Source organism: Ambystoma mexicanum, chromosome 5q (genome assembly GCF_040938575.1).
Source record: "Ambystoma mexicanum isolate Mex_15411 chromosome 5q, UKY_AmexF1_1, whole genome shotgun sequence".
Lineage (NCBI taxonomy): Eukaryota > Metazoa > Chordata > Amphibia > Caudata > Ambystomatidae > Ambystoma > Ambystoma mexicanum.
This window is the reverse complement of record NC_090933.1, coordinates 526,251,081-526,263,567: the sequence shown is the minus strand read 5'-3', so window position 1 is coordinate 526,263,567 and position 12,487 is coordinate 526,251,081. Positions and strand designations below refer to the sequence as shown.

Here is a 12,487-nt window from a genome sequence, read left to right as displayed (position 1 = left end):
TGACCCATTTACATGTGAAAGGTTGTTGAGTTTCCTGTCTCCTTTGTTATTCTCTGCATCCAGGCCCCATGTGGCCTGTTTGATGTACCCCCCTGTGGGTATGTAAATTGCTGCCGTAAGCTGCAGGGCCTAACAAAAGAGCAGGGAGCCTTTGTCAGTTAAGCAGGTTGACCATGGCTGGGGGAAGTTTAGCCTCCCCCTGCCTTACGATGATATTGCGCCCTCCTCTGCTGTCACATTGCAACTAAATATGACATGGCAGACTGTGCCTGTAGGCAGTGTCCAACCCAGAATACACAGCTCTATGAGTTTGTTGTGATGTGAGCATACGGAAATGTTTGTGGATTAGCCCAACACATTTTCCTGAGGTCAGTGTGCCATCATCCATTTAATTAAAAATGTCAAAAAAAGTCCAGGGGAGCCCACACTCATCATGCGTTTGGTCGAATTCCTCACCTATATTCTTGTAAAAAGTAAATCATTTAAGTATTGTAGAGGGAGGCCCCTTTCATGCCACTATTGTGCTGATATGCAATGTTTGTATGGCTCATTGATTAATGAGCAAAGTCCTTAAAGAGGTGAAGTGTTTCGGCCTCAGGGATAGCATAGACCCTGGTGAGATTTGGACACAAATGGTCAGTGAGTGGACAGACTTAACATACCAACAGAAATGACCACTGAGGTGTTGGGGTAGAAACACATTGGTCTCTTGAGCTGCCCTTTGGATAGTTTTACCAAACCGTGATGTGTTAATTGCAGACTATTTATGGTGTTAATAGGGCAAAGGGCCCCTCAAGTAAGGTACGTACTCAGATGGAGTGTTTGAGATCACCAGTCCCGGCATTGCTTTGGATGCCTTCGGGTTTTGTATAGATATGCCGCCCCATAGGCACACACTATAGGACAAAGAAATGGCCACGCCTGGGGCCATGGGAGCATACTGGGAAATAAAAAAAAGGGAATGTTGAGCAATGAAATTGCTGAGGACACAGACCGAGGACATTAAACAAAGACAATTCCCTTTTACCAACGACTGCTAGACTGGAACATCTGCTGTGGTGGGGGATTGTGGACTTGGAGAGAAACCTGTACCCCGGGATATGTGTGTACTTCGTCTGAATGCACAGTGGCATGTGCAGGAGAGTAGTCAAGTTACCATTACCCTCTCTTTTTGCATCCACTCAATTATTTACTGCCTTCCCCCTTTTCTTCCTGTCCTTTTTCAATATGCGCCACCTAAAAACTATTCAATTTTGTTAAAGCCTGGAGGATGATGACATGACAGGAAGGACACAGCTTCTGGATGTTCATTAGTTATCTACCCAACCATTTTCTACCCATGGCCATGCTAATCACTGGGGCCATTTCCACCCATTACTTGCCCCTCCCCACCCAAAACACATCCTTCTGGGATCTCTTTGCTCTTTCCAGCATTAACATCAAACTGTGGCCTGTCAGTGCTATTTGTAAGCGGTCTGCTGACAGTTAATGGTTTAACTTCAGCTGTAAATGCAATACTGGTGTAATAAAAATGTCTTAACCACTTGATTTATATCTGTTCCTTGCACTGAAGTGTTAAAACAAGCAATGGAAAAGCCAACAGGCTTGACTTGGGTATAGGCAGTTGCCACAGGCACTGTTATCGGTTCCATGTGATAATGTCCCCGCAAAAATGCTGCCATGCAAATAAGTCCCTGGAAAATTGCTGTTTTTTGCAGAGACATTATTACATGGAACATGCGGGGGACACCCCTGCAACCCCAAAAAACGTTTTTTTGTCCGGGATTGTGCCCTCTGCCGCCACCAATGTGCCTAGGTCCAATGTGCAGGTTTGTACCATTGTGGCAGTGCCCGATACAATGTGTACTTTTTCTTCTTTTATCCTTTTTTACTTTCCTTAGCAATTCTGGTGTGAACGGCTACGGAGAACGCATTTGACCATAATAAGGATAAACACGGTGCGTTTATCATTTGGGAAAAGAGAAAACAGCATACGAATCATTAGAAGGCATTGATATCAATATATTTCAAGGATCGCCTTAAACATTGTCTCACACTCCTTATAGATATGGAGCAACTTTTTCCGCTTGAAGTCTTTCTTCCACGTTAGGTTTTATTTGCCCCGATTGTCGGTCCGCTTCGGCAGTGCTTCCAAAATAGAACACATGGGATTTATAGTCGTGGCAGTGCAGTGCAACTAGCAGAGGACTGGCTGCAGCATTGCCTTGTGTGACGTGCACAGGCACTTCCTGTCTGTGGAAGGGGATACTTAGAAAAGGGCTACATGTGCTCCTATGAAGACCTCAGTGCAGTCAACTGTCATCTGTGAGTTCACAGAGTAATGTGCTATTCGACAACCAGGAAGAGAAACTAGGTGCCTCTTAACAGGAAGGGGAATTAGCTCAGATGGTAGAGCGCTCGCTTAGCATGCGAGAGGTAGCGGGATCGATGCCCGCATTCTCCAGCAAGACGCTTTTTCTTCATTTTCACTATTTTATTCAAAACTCACCAATCGTCGCAAATAAAGGCATGTGCTCGCTTCTGGGTTTTTTTTACTATCATCCTAAAAGTCTTCCGTCCACTTTCTGCTATCCCAAAGAGTCATCCGCGCGAGGGCCGGCAACAGGCGCATTGCATGGCATTGGTGACATATTCAGGAAATTCCACTTTGATGCCACCCAGGGCTGTTAACCTTTTATTTCATTTCAATACGATGCTTCGAATAATTGGTTCAAAGTGCGCAGCCTTTGCTCTTTTATTTCGTTTTCATCGGAGCAGGTCGGAGCTGGCAGAAGAGTGAGCCCTGTCTGCAGGAGCTCAGATTCCAGAAAGCATATTTTCCCTGTCTTTCTTACCACTCATCTGTGTCTCTTCGCTGACATGAGGGGTTGCTACACTCTGCAGTCTCCCGGCATTTAAAGTCTGCTACCAGCAGAGCACGTTCTGGACTTCACAGCGCCCAGCAAAGTACTAGCCTGCGCCCTCCCCCTACTACCGCAAAAACCTTTTGCATGCTTTAGCAGAAGTGTGAACAAAATGCCACGAACCACCCCAGATGGGACTCGAACCCACAATCCCTGGCTCGACAGAGAAGGGGAAAGTTCTTTCTTTTCCTCTTCTCTCACTGGAGTCACGGGTACTGGCCCACTGAAAAGGGCAAGTTGGCTCACGTCCAAAGCTGCAGTGTCCCAGCACACGCGGGCAAAAGGCACCTGCTTGCACTCGGCTGGACACTTCCGCTTTATGGGACACACGATGGAAAGTGGACTCAATTCCCAGACCTAACTCTTACCTGTTTGGTATTCTGACGCTCGATTGTAAAATATGGCCAGCTGGTAAAAATGACAAAGGGCACTCCAGCGCTGGTCCTTTGGCTGCAGGCGGCGTGTCAGCGGCCTAAAACAGCAAGAAATAGCGAGAGAAATGAAGTGAGAAGCAAGCACCTTTTCAATTGGGCTCTCGGGTCTATGGCACTGGTGTGCAGCCTCTTGATCACAAGCGCAGGTCCAGCGTGAAAGGGCGTGGGAGTGGAGTCACTCTGCTATTAATACCTGGTTGGCCAATCCTCATTGCAATGGATGGCCATCTGCAGCTTTACTTGTAGCTCCACTGAAGGTATTTTGTTTTGGGCAAAGGGGTGAGATTGTGATTTCCCCTGCGGCAGATGAAGAGAAAGGGCTTTATGCACTACAGGTCCCTGGACAGCAAGCAAGTGTGAGCCGGAGACTGTGCTTCAGCTCTGAAGCAGTGTATCGAGAGCCTTCGTGGAGGAGGGGAATTAGCTCAGATGGGAGAGCGCTCGCTTAGCATGCGAGAGGTAGCGGGATCGATGCCCGCATTCTCCAGCAAGACACTTTTTCTTCCATTTGACTATTTTATTCAAAACTCAAATTCTCCCAAATGAGGCATGCGCTGCTTGCTTCAGGGTGCTTACTATCATCCCAAAAGTCTTCCGTCCATTTTCTACTATCCCAAAAAGTCAGATTTTAAGTACAGATTTTAACATTGCTTATGCACCAGAATAGTAACAGATCTTTTGCCCCTCCGCCACCATCTCTGAAGTTAGCACCTCTCCCAACATTTGAAGAGTCAGCCCCCACCCCTCTGCCCTGCCACCACCCATCACCCTGTCGAAATGTAGGTAGGTTGCGCACCTCACGTGACCTCTCTTGCATTAGAGGGCGCTCAACTATTTTAAGTAACCCCCCCCTGCCTTTACATCAAATCTCTACTGCTGATGAAACACAGGAAACAAGTGCTAAAAGAACAGCCTGACATGGGTATGACTTCCCTAGTGAAAGACTTTGCCCGGCATTCGGGCAATCCTGCACGCCTGTTGGAGAGAGGATAATTTTAGATCGGTGCTGAGCACCTCAAACAAACATGACACCATCAAGGGAGAAGAAACTCAACACGTAGAGTTCCCAAGACAAGATCCAAAGCGAAATCCTCCAACGTCTCAAAGATGGCCTCCCTCACTTAAAAGATAGGCAGATGCGCCAGCCCACGCAGGGGGCGCTAGAGACGCAGCTCACATAGCGGGCCGCCCCTCTGGCTGCCCCCTGCGTGGACTCGCCTCCTCTAGGGAGGAGGCAGTCAGGGTGCCCCCAGAGGGTCCAGCCGGAAACGGCCTGCACCTTCGGGGGCTTAAATAGCCAGGGGTGGAGAGCGCAAGACCTCTCATCTAGCCCTGGCAGCAGTGGAATCCAGGGCAGGCCGTTCTCGCAAGAACGGAATGGTGTGAGATGGCTCACAGTCTTTTGGACATGGGACTTTGTAAGGCGGGATTGGCAGAGCCACCCGGCTAAGGACCATGGTTGGTGCCAGGCAGTCATAAGACCTGAGCAGGGGTGGGGGTGGGGGGGGCGCCCCCATAAGATGATTCCAAATTATGCGACCATATGTTTTTTCCAATAAAATGTTATATATGTTTCCAACTTTCTGAATATCTCCGACTCTATCATTGGGGCAAGCAGGAAATTTTATGCATGTTACTGATATGATGTAAGGGGCCAAGGAGTAGGGGTTAGCCCCGCTATGCACACAGAGCAAGCAGAAAAATACATGCTCTCAAGACCAGGCCGCTCTCATTGAGTAAATTGGATGCATCATTCCGCAGGTGAAATGCCACAGCAATTGAGCACAGTCCAACATTGCTACTGCACACCAACACAACACATCATCCAGATAGATGCTAGCTGTGGTTGCATTCTAAGTTTTAAAACAGCACTGCCACACATGGAGCACGTGGGAGGGAGATTTTGTCAATAAAATCGGGAGAACTGAATATTCTGATTGGATTGCATTGGGGTAGAATTATTTTAGGAGGAAGACAGTAAAAAAAAAGAGCAATATTTTGGATAGAAAAAAACAGTCTCCGCCATAAATCAGGAGGGTTGGCATGAATGCACTACAGATGGTGCTGCTGCACGGTGTATACCAGTCGATGGCAAGCCATCAGATAGACAATGCACGAAAAAAGACGTGATGTTATTTTAAAACATGGGGAAGTTAAAACAAATTTAAACTGTCATGTCAATCAACACATGATTCAATCCATCAAACCGACAGCACAACAGGGTATCTCGATCAACACACAATGTCAAATCGAAGGCAAACTAAGCTCGTTATTAGCATCGTCCCAGACCATGGACCTCCCCATCATCCCTGTGCCAACAAAAGATTCAGATTAACGCAGTCAACTTTGTGTAGATATAAGAGCACCAAACTAAATTATAAAAAGAAAGACACCATCCCACAATGCAGCGGAAATGATACACCTTGAAAATTGAGCCACAATATTGTCTAGACTCGATTTAAACAAGGGATATCTTCAACTTGAACTTAGCCCGGAATCCAGATACGTCATAACCTTCCCAATACGCCTATGACTATTTCACTGCTCCAGGCATCTTAGTTTCGAATATCCTCAGCAGTTGAGATTTTTCAAGAAGAAATACAGAAAGTAATCTGACATATCTCAAACTGCATACACAACAGTGAGAATATCCTGGTATTTGGCACGTCCCAAAAATCTCATGATAACGCTCCACAGTGTGCATGGCCCTGGAAGAAGCACACCTCACCCGGAAGCGCAAAAAAATGTGAATTCAGTAAACACTCTGTGAAATTGTTTGTTAGCTAAAAGCATTACACAAGACCCAGTCAAAAAAAAGGCTTTAACGTCTACACCACATCCATCCTGTGTCACACAACTACGCTCCTTCCTGGGCCTGGCCAGCTAGTGCACGCACTACAATCAAGATTTTGCATCCATCAGCACACCCCTACAACATCTAGTCAAGAAAAATCATGAATTCATGTGGTCACGAAAATGTCAGTGTTTGAGAAAATATGCCATCCCATAGTATCATCTGTCTGCATGTTGTCCCTCAATCCCAACAGTCACACGATGGTCACAGTCGATGCGAGTCCAGTAGGCCTAGGAGTGATTCGGGCACAACACTCAGGTGATTCCGCCTCTCACAGATGCATTGCTTCATATGCCAGGTGAAGCCGCACGCAGACAGAACAGGCCTATGCACAAGCAGAAAAGTCTATCCATTGCATGGGGGTACAAACATTATCATCTGTTCCTGTTTGAAAAACAATTTGTGGTCAACCCTGACCATCAAGCTCTGACTACCATCTATGGCAAAGCAATGACTTGCATGCATCCACACATTGCCAGGTGGGGCTTGCATCTACAGGGCTATCATTTTGACATACTGCACAAGCCAACAAAACATGCAAATGGAGCAGATTTCCTATCTCGGGTACTCATCCCGTCGCATCACACTATTCCGTCAATAGTATATCATTTTATCACCTATGTAGTGCAACAAGGTTGACACGTCTGCTGCCAATATGATGAATCGAATTCCCGGGTACCAGTGGTCATGGGGTGAATATCAGTTTCTAAACCATCAATCAGCCCACACCTCTGATAGATACACCAGAATGGATCCGAACAGATTGGAATAAGCAAGTATACAATTAAAATTATAAACCGCCTTGTTTAATTTTGGTAACGTGGATGGAACAGCAGGCTTATCTCCTCTAAACATTGTGGATCATTGGTTAGTTGCAACACAGCAAAAATACAATTATTACCCAATGATAAAGGGAGTGTCCAGTCAAAGTTGATTACAAATATCTGCTTTATTATTAGCACAACAGACAGTAAAATAACACTACTAAATACAACCCACACTGTAAAGGAATGCAGAGGACAGACAGTTTCAAAGAAGGAAAAGGGATATACTCTGGATACTGACAGGAGGGTAGTCGGTATGGTTAATAACCGCAATAGTTTATTAAGGTTTCTTGGCTTCAGCAGAAGGGGAGAAAAGGATCTTAAAATGTCTCAAGGGGCCTTATGGGCAGGACCAGGGGGGATAGAACCAGAATGTACCTTTTGCTGTAGCTGTTCTTGTTGCTCCACAGGGTCGAAGCGGCTTCAGGACACTTCACAGGCTTCTGTGACAGAGTTTGAGATGGGAGTCAGCTGCCGGTATCAGGCGGCAGGACGGTTCAGTCAGCAAAGCTTGATGAACGTATGCAGGCTGTCCTACACAGGAACTCCGGTTCAGGAATCATTGTCTCTGTGCTGATCAGCAGTTCTGAAGTCCTTGTCGAGACGTCTCAGGTTTCTTTCAGCAACTGCGACTTGACAATGGTCACTGTTGAAGTTGGTTGTGAATCAAGGAACTTGAGTGGTTCGAAAAAATATCCTTCAAGGCGGGTGGCGATTGATGCTTGTCGTTGCACTTCTCCCAGCTTATTCAATGGACTTGTGTCGTCCTTTAAGGTGGATGACCCACAGCTAAGGAGTGTGCTACCTTGTCCTTTTGTTCACATCTGGCACTTCTTGTCCATGGATCTTGCTGAAAGGCCTAGCAGGGCATGATGTGTGTTGGCTGGGTACCAGTTCTGGAGCGGCTGGAGAGTCCTCCGAGTTCTTTTCTTCCCCTGTTCCATAGGAGAAGTTAAGAGGAGGGATATTGTTTCCCTCTTTGGAAATTCCTGGCATTCCTTCACTGGCGGAAGATGTAAGGCAGCCTGTACCTTCAGCCAGGATCCAAGGATGAGTTTTTCTTGCTACTTCTTATGTAGTCTTCAGATCTGCTAAAGAGGGTCTCTGATCCTCTTTTAAAGCTAAGTGGGCCACAGTGATTGGTGTAGGTTAAGCGTAACTTAGCGAGCCAACCCTGGGGTCCCTACTAACAATTTTCAGTATGCGTGAAGTCATCAGCATAGTGATTTGCAACAGGAAAAGGTAAAGGGGTGAAAACAGGAACAAGGGGTGTTCCTGAACAAATATGGCGAAAACCTCCTCTCAACAGAAAGAGATCTGGGCTCACTCCCTTGTGATACTAAGTCCCACCCATTTGCCTGTCTGCTGTCTCTTTATTTAAATGTCCTCCCTGTGTGGTTCCTGTTAAAGCGGCATTTCGCTATTGAAGATGCTGAGAGACCAGATTCTCTGGCTCTTGCAACAAACTACATTCTCATACCTTATGAATGGGGTCCCCATATCGGGGGTGGCCTACTGCAATAAAAGAACCAGACACGACCGTTCACTGACATCGATACTGAGAGGAGGGAGCTGGCTTCAGGGTGACCCATTTACATGTGAAAGGTTGTTGAGTTTCCTGTCTCCTTTGTTATTCTCTGCATCCAGGCCCCATGTGGCCTGTTTGATGTACCCCCCTGTGGGTATGTAAATTGCTGCCGTAAGCTGCAGGGCCTAACAAAAGAGCAGGGAGCCTTTGTCAGTTAAGCAGGTTGACCATGGCTGGGGGAAGTTTAGCCTCCCCCTGCCTTACGATGATATTGCGCCCTCCTCTGCTGTCACATTGCAACTAAATATGACATGGCAGACTGTGCCTGTAGGCAGTGTCCAACCCAGAATACACAGCTCTATGAGTTTGTTGTGATGTGAGCATACGGAAATGTTTGTGGATTAGCCCAACACATTTTCCTGAGGTCAGTGTGCCATCATCCATTTAATTAAAAATGTCAAAAAAAGTCCAGGGGAGCCCACACTCATCATGCGTTTGGTCGAATTCCTCACCTATATTCTTGTAAAAAGTAAATCATTTAAGTATTGTAGAGGGAGGCCCCTTTCATGCCACTATTGTGCTGATATGCAATGTTTGTATGGCTCATTGATTAATGAGCAAAGTCCTTAAAGAGGTGAAGTGTTTCGGCCTCAGGGATAGCATAGACCCTGGTGAGATTTGGACACAAATGGTCAGTGAGTGGACAGACTTAACATACCAACAGAAATGACCACTGAGGTGTTGGGGTAGAAACACATTGGTCTCTTGAGCTGCCCTTTGGATAGTTTTACCAAACCGTGATGTGTTAATTGCAGACTATTTATGGTGTTAATAGGGCAAAGGGCCCCTCAAGTAAGGTACGTACTCCGATGGAGTGTTTGAGATCACCAGTCCCGGCATTGCTTTGGATGCCTTCGGGTTTTGTATAGATATGCCGCCCCATAGGCACACACTATAGGACAAAGAAATGGCCACGCCTGGGGCCATGGGAGCATACTGGGAAATAAAAACAAGGGAATGTTGAGCAATGAAATTGCTGAGGACACAGACCGAGGACATTAAACAAAGACAATTCCCTTTTACCAACGACTGCTAGACTGGAACATCTGCTGTGGTGGGGGATTGTGGACTTGGAGAGAAACCTGTACCCCGGGATATGTGTGTACTTCGTCTGAATGCACAGTGGCATGTGCAGGAGAGTAGTCAAGTTACCATTACCCTCTCTTTTTGCATCCACTCAATTATTTACTGCCTTCCCCCTTTTCTTCCTGTCCTTTTTCAATATGCGCCACCTAAAAACTATTCAATTTTGTTAAAGCCTGGAGGATGATGACATGACAGGAAGGACACAGCTTCTGGATGTTCATTAGTTATCTACCCAACCATTTTCTACCCATGGCCATGCTAATCACTGGGGCCATTTCCACCCATTACTTGCCCCTCCCCACCCAAAACACATCCTTCTGGGATCTCTTTGCTCTTTCCAGCATTAACATCAAACTGTGGCCTGTCAGTGCTATTTGTAAGCGGTCTGCTGACAGTTAATGGTTTAACTTCAGCTGTAAATGCAATACTGGTGTAATAAAAATGTCTTAACCACTTGATTTATATCTGTTCCTTGCACTGAAGTGTTAAAACAAGCAATGGAAAAGCCAACAGGCTTGACTTGGGTATAGGCAGTTGCCACAGGCACTGTTATCGGTTCCATGTGATAATGTCCCCGCAAAAATGCTGCCATGCAAATAAGTCCCTGGAAAATTGCTGTTTTTTGCAGAGACATTATTACATGGAACATGCGGGGGACACCCCTGCAACCCCAAAAAACTTTTTTTTGTCCGGGATTGTGCCCTCTGCCGCCACCAATGTGCCTAGGTCCAATGTGCAGGTTTGTACCATTGTGGGAGTGCCCGATACAATGTGTACTTTTTCTTCTTTTATCCTTTTTTTACTTTCCATAGCAATTCTGTTGTGAACGGCTACGGAGAACGCATTTGACCAGAATAAGGATAAACACGGTGCGTTTATCATTTGGGAAAAGAGAAAACAGCATACGAATCATTAGAAGGCATTGATATCAATATATTTCAAGGATCGCCTTAAACATTGTCTCACACTCCCTATAGATATGGAGCAACTTTTTCCGCTTGAAGTCTTTCTTCCACGTTAGGTTTTATTTGCCCCGATTGTCGGTCCGCTTCGGCAGTGCTTCCAAAATAGAACACATGGGATTTATAGTCGTGGCAGTGCAGTGCAACTAGCAGAGGACTGGCTGCAGCATTGCCTGTGACGTGCACAGGCACTTCCTGCCTGTGGAAGGAGATACTTAGAAAAGGGCTACATGTGCTCCGATGAAGACCTCAGTGCAGTCAACTTTCATCTGTAAATTCACAAAGTGATACACTGAGAAACCAGTAGGGGCAACTAGGCGTTGCGTGAGGAAGGAAGGGGAATTAGCTCAGATGGTAGAGCGCTCGCTTAGCATGCGAGAGGTAGCGGGATCGATGCCCGCATTCTCCAACTATTTTTTCATATATATTTTTTAAACAAGTAAGAATTGCAATAGCCTATGGGATCATTTTTTGAAAGCCCTGAGGCATGCAAATTGCAGTAGAATAGTAATTTATTGGCATAACCCTTCATTATACCTATATTTCACATTACAGGCATAAAGTATTGGTGTACGCGCACTGTGCGTGCATTGAACTATGAACAAACGCATGGTATAAACAGCAAACATATATGGCGAAAGTGAGTTTCTTCGAAAACTGTTAGCATGACACGTGTTCACGCCTCCGAGTGGTGCCAATATATAAGAATATAGAAATATTTTTTTAAAAAGGGGGGTAAACAATTTCTCACGATATTGTACAGAATTTTTTTTTTTTTTTTAAGAATAAAAGGAAGTTTTGGAGAATGCGGGCATCGACCCCCTACCTCTAAGCTGAGCGCTCTAACAACTGAGCCAATTCCCTGTCCTATTGCATTCATCACGGCACAAAATCCTTGCTGAAAAAGTCCAAATGTTCTTCCACAACTTAAGGCTCTGAATGTTAAAGGACATTTGTACGTGCACTATCACCACCAGAGTGGTCCCCTGGGCTCAGGCTCTGAAAAAGGGAGGAGGGGGGGGGGGGTAAACTGGAAAAGTGCAAGAGAGCAGTGATGTGCTGTTGGCAGCCTCAGCACAGTGAGTCTGTTGGCTGAGTGTGGGGTGTTTTACAGTCAGTAGTCGTGTGCTGTTGTGCAAGTCTGTGTGGCTGGTTTTGTTGTTGCAGTGTAGTGAAGTTTGTGCGGATTGCTGTGTTTTAGGTTTGTGGTTGTGTTTGGTTAGCGTTTGAGAGGTGGATGCAGATGGGTGAGATTGTTAGTGGATTGGTTAATTGGCATTGCTGTGCTTGCAATTGTGTCTAGGTGTGATGCTTGCTATCATTCACTATTCCATCCAAGTGTGGCCCTTGCTAATCTTCAATATCCTATCTAGATGTGAGGCAGGCCAGCGATAACGATTCTATCCAAGTGTGGCACTTGTCATCATTCACAGTTTCATTTAAGTTTTGCGCATGCTAACATTCACATTTCTATCTAGATGCGACAGAAGCTAAAGTTAAGAATTCCAGCACATGCGTACATTCATAATCCTGTCTAGATGGGACGGAAGCTAAAGTTAAGAATTCCATCTAAGTGTGGCACATGCTAACAAACAATCATAATCCTGTCTAGATGGGACGGAAGCTAAAGTTAAGAATTCCATCTAAGTGTGGCACATGCTAACAAACAATCATAATCCTGTCTAGATGGGACGGAAGCTAAAGTTAAGAATTCCATCTAAGTATGGCACATGCTAACAAACAATCATAATCCTGTCTAGATGGGACGGAAGTTAAAGTTAAGAATTCCATCTAAGTGTGGCACATGCTAACAAT

The 12,487-nt window shown here is 45.6% G+C and overlaps 3 non-coding genes across 3 annotated transcripts; all 3 read left to right on the top strand.

The window, feature by feature from the left end:
- The first annotated feature begins 2,391 nt into the window (after positions 1-2,391).
- TRNAA-AGC (transfer RNA alanine (anticodon AGC)) lies at positions 2,392-2,464 on the top strand. Its single transcript has one exon. It is a non-coding gene; the product is annotated as a tRNA-Ala (tRNA).
- A 1,308-nt stretch (positions 2,465-3,772) lies between these two features.
- On the top strand, positions 3,773-3,845 carry TRNAA-AGC (transfer RNA alanine (anticodon AGC)). The gene has a single exon. It is a non-coding gene; the product is annotated as a tRNA-Ala (tRNA).
- Positions 3,846-11,008: 7,163 nt separating this feature from the next.
- TRNAA-AGC (transfer RNA alanine (anticodon AGC)) lies at positions 11,009-11,081 on the top strand. The gene has a single exon. It is a non-coding gene; the product is annotated as a tRNA-Ala (tRNA).
- The last annotated feature ends 1,406 nt before the right edge of the window (positions 11,082-12,487 follow it).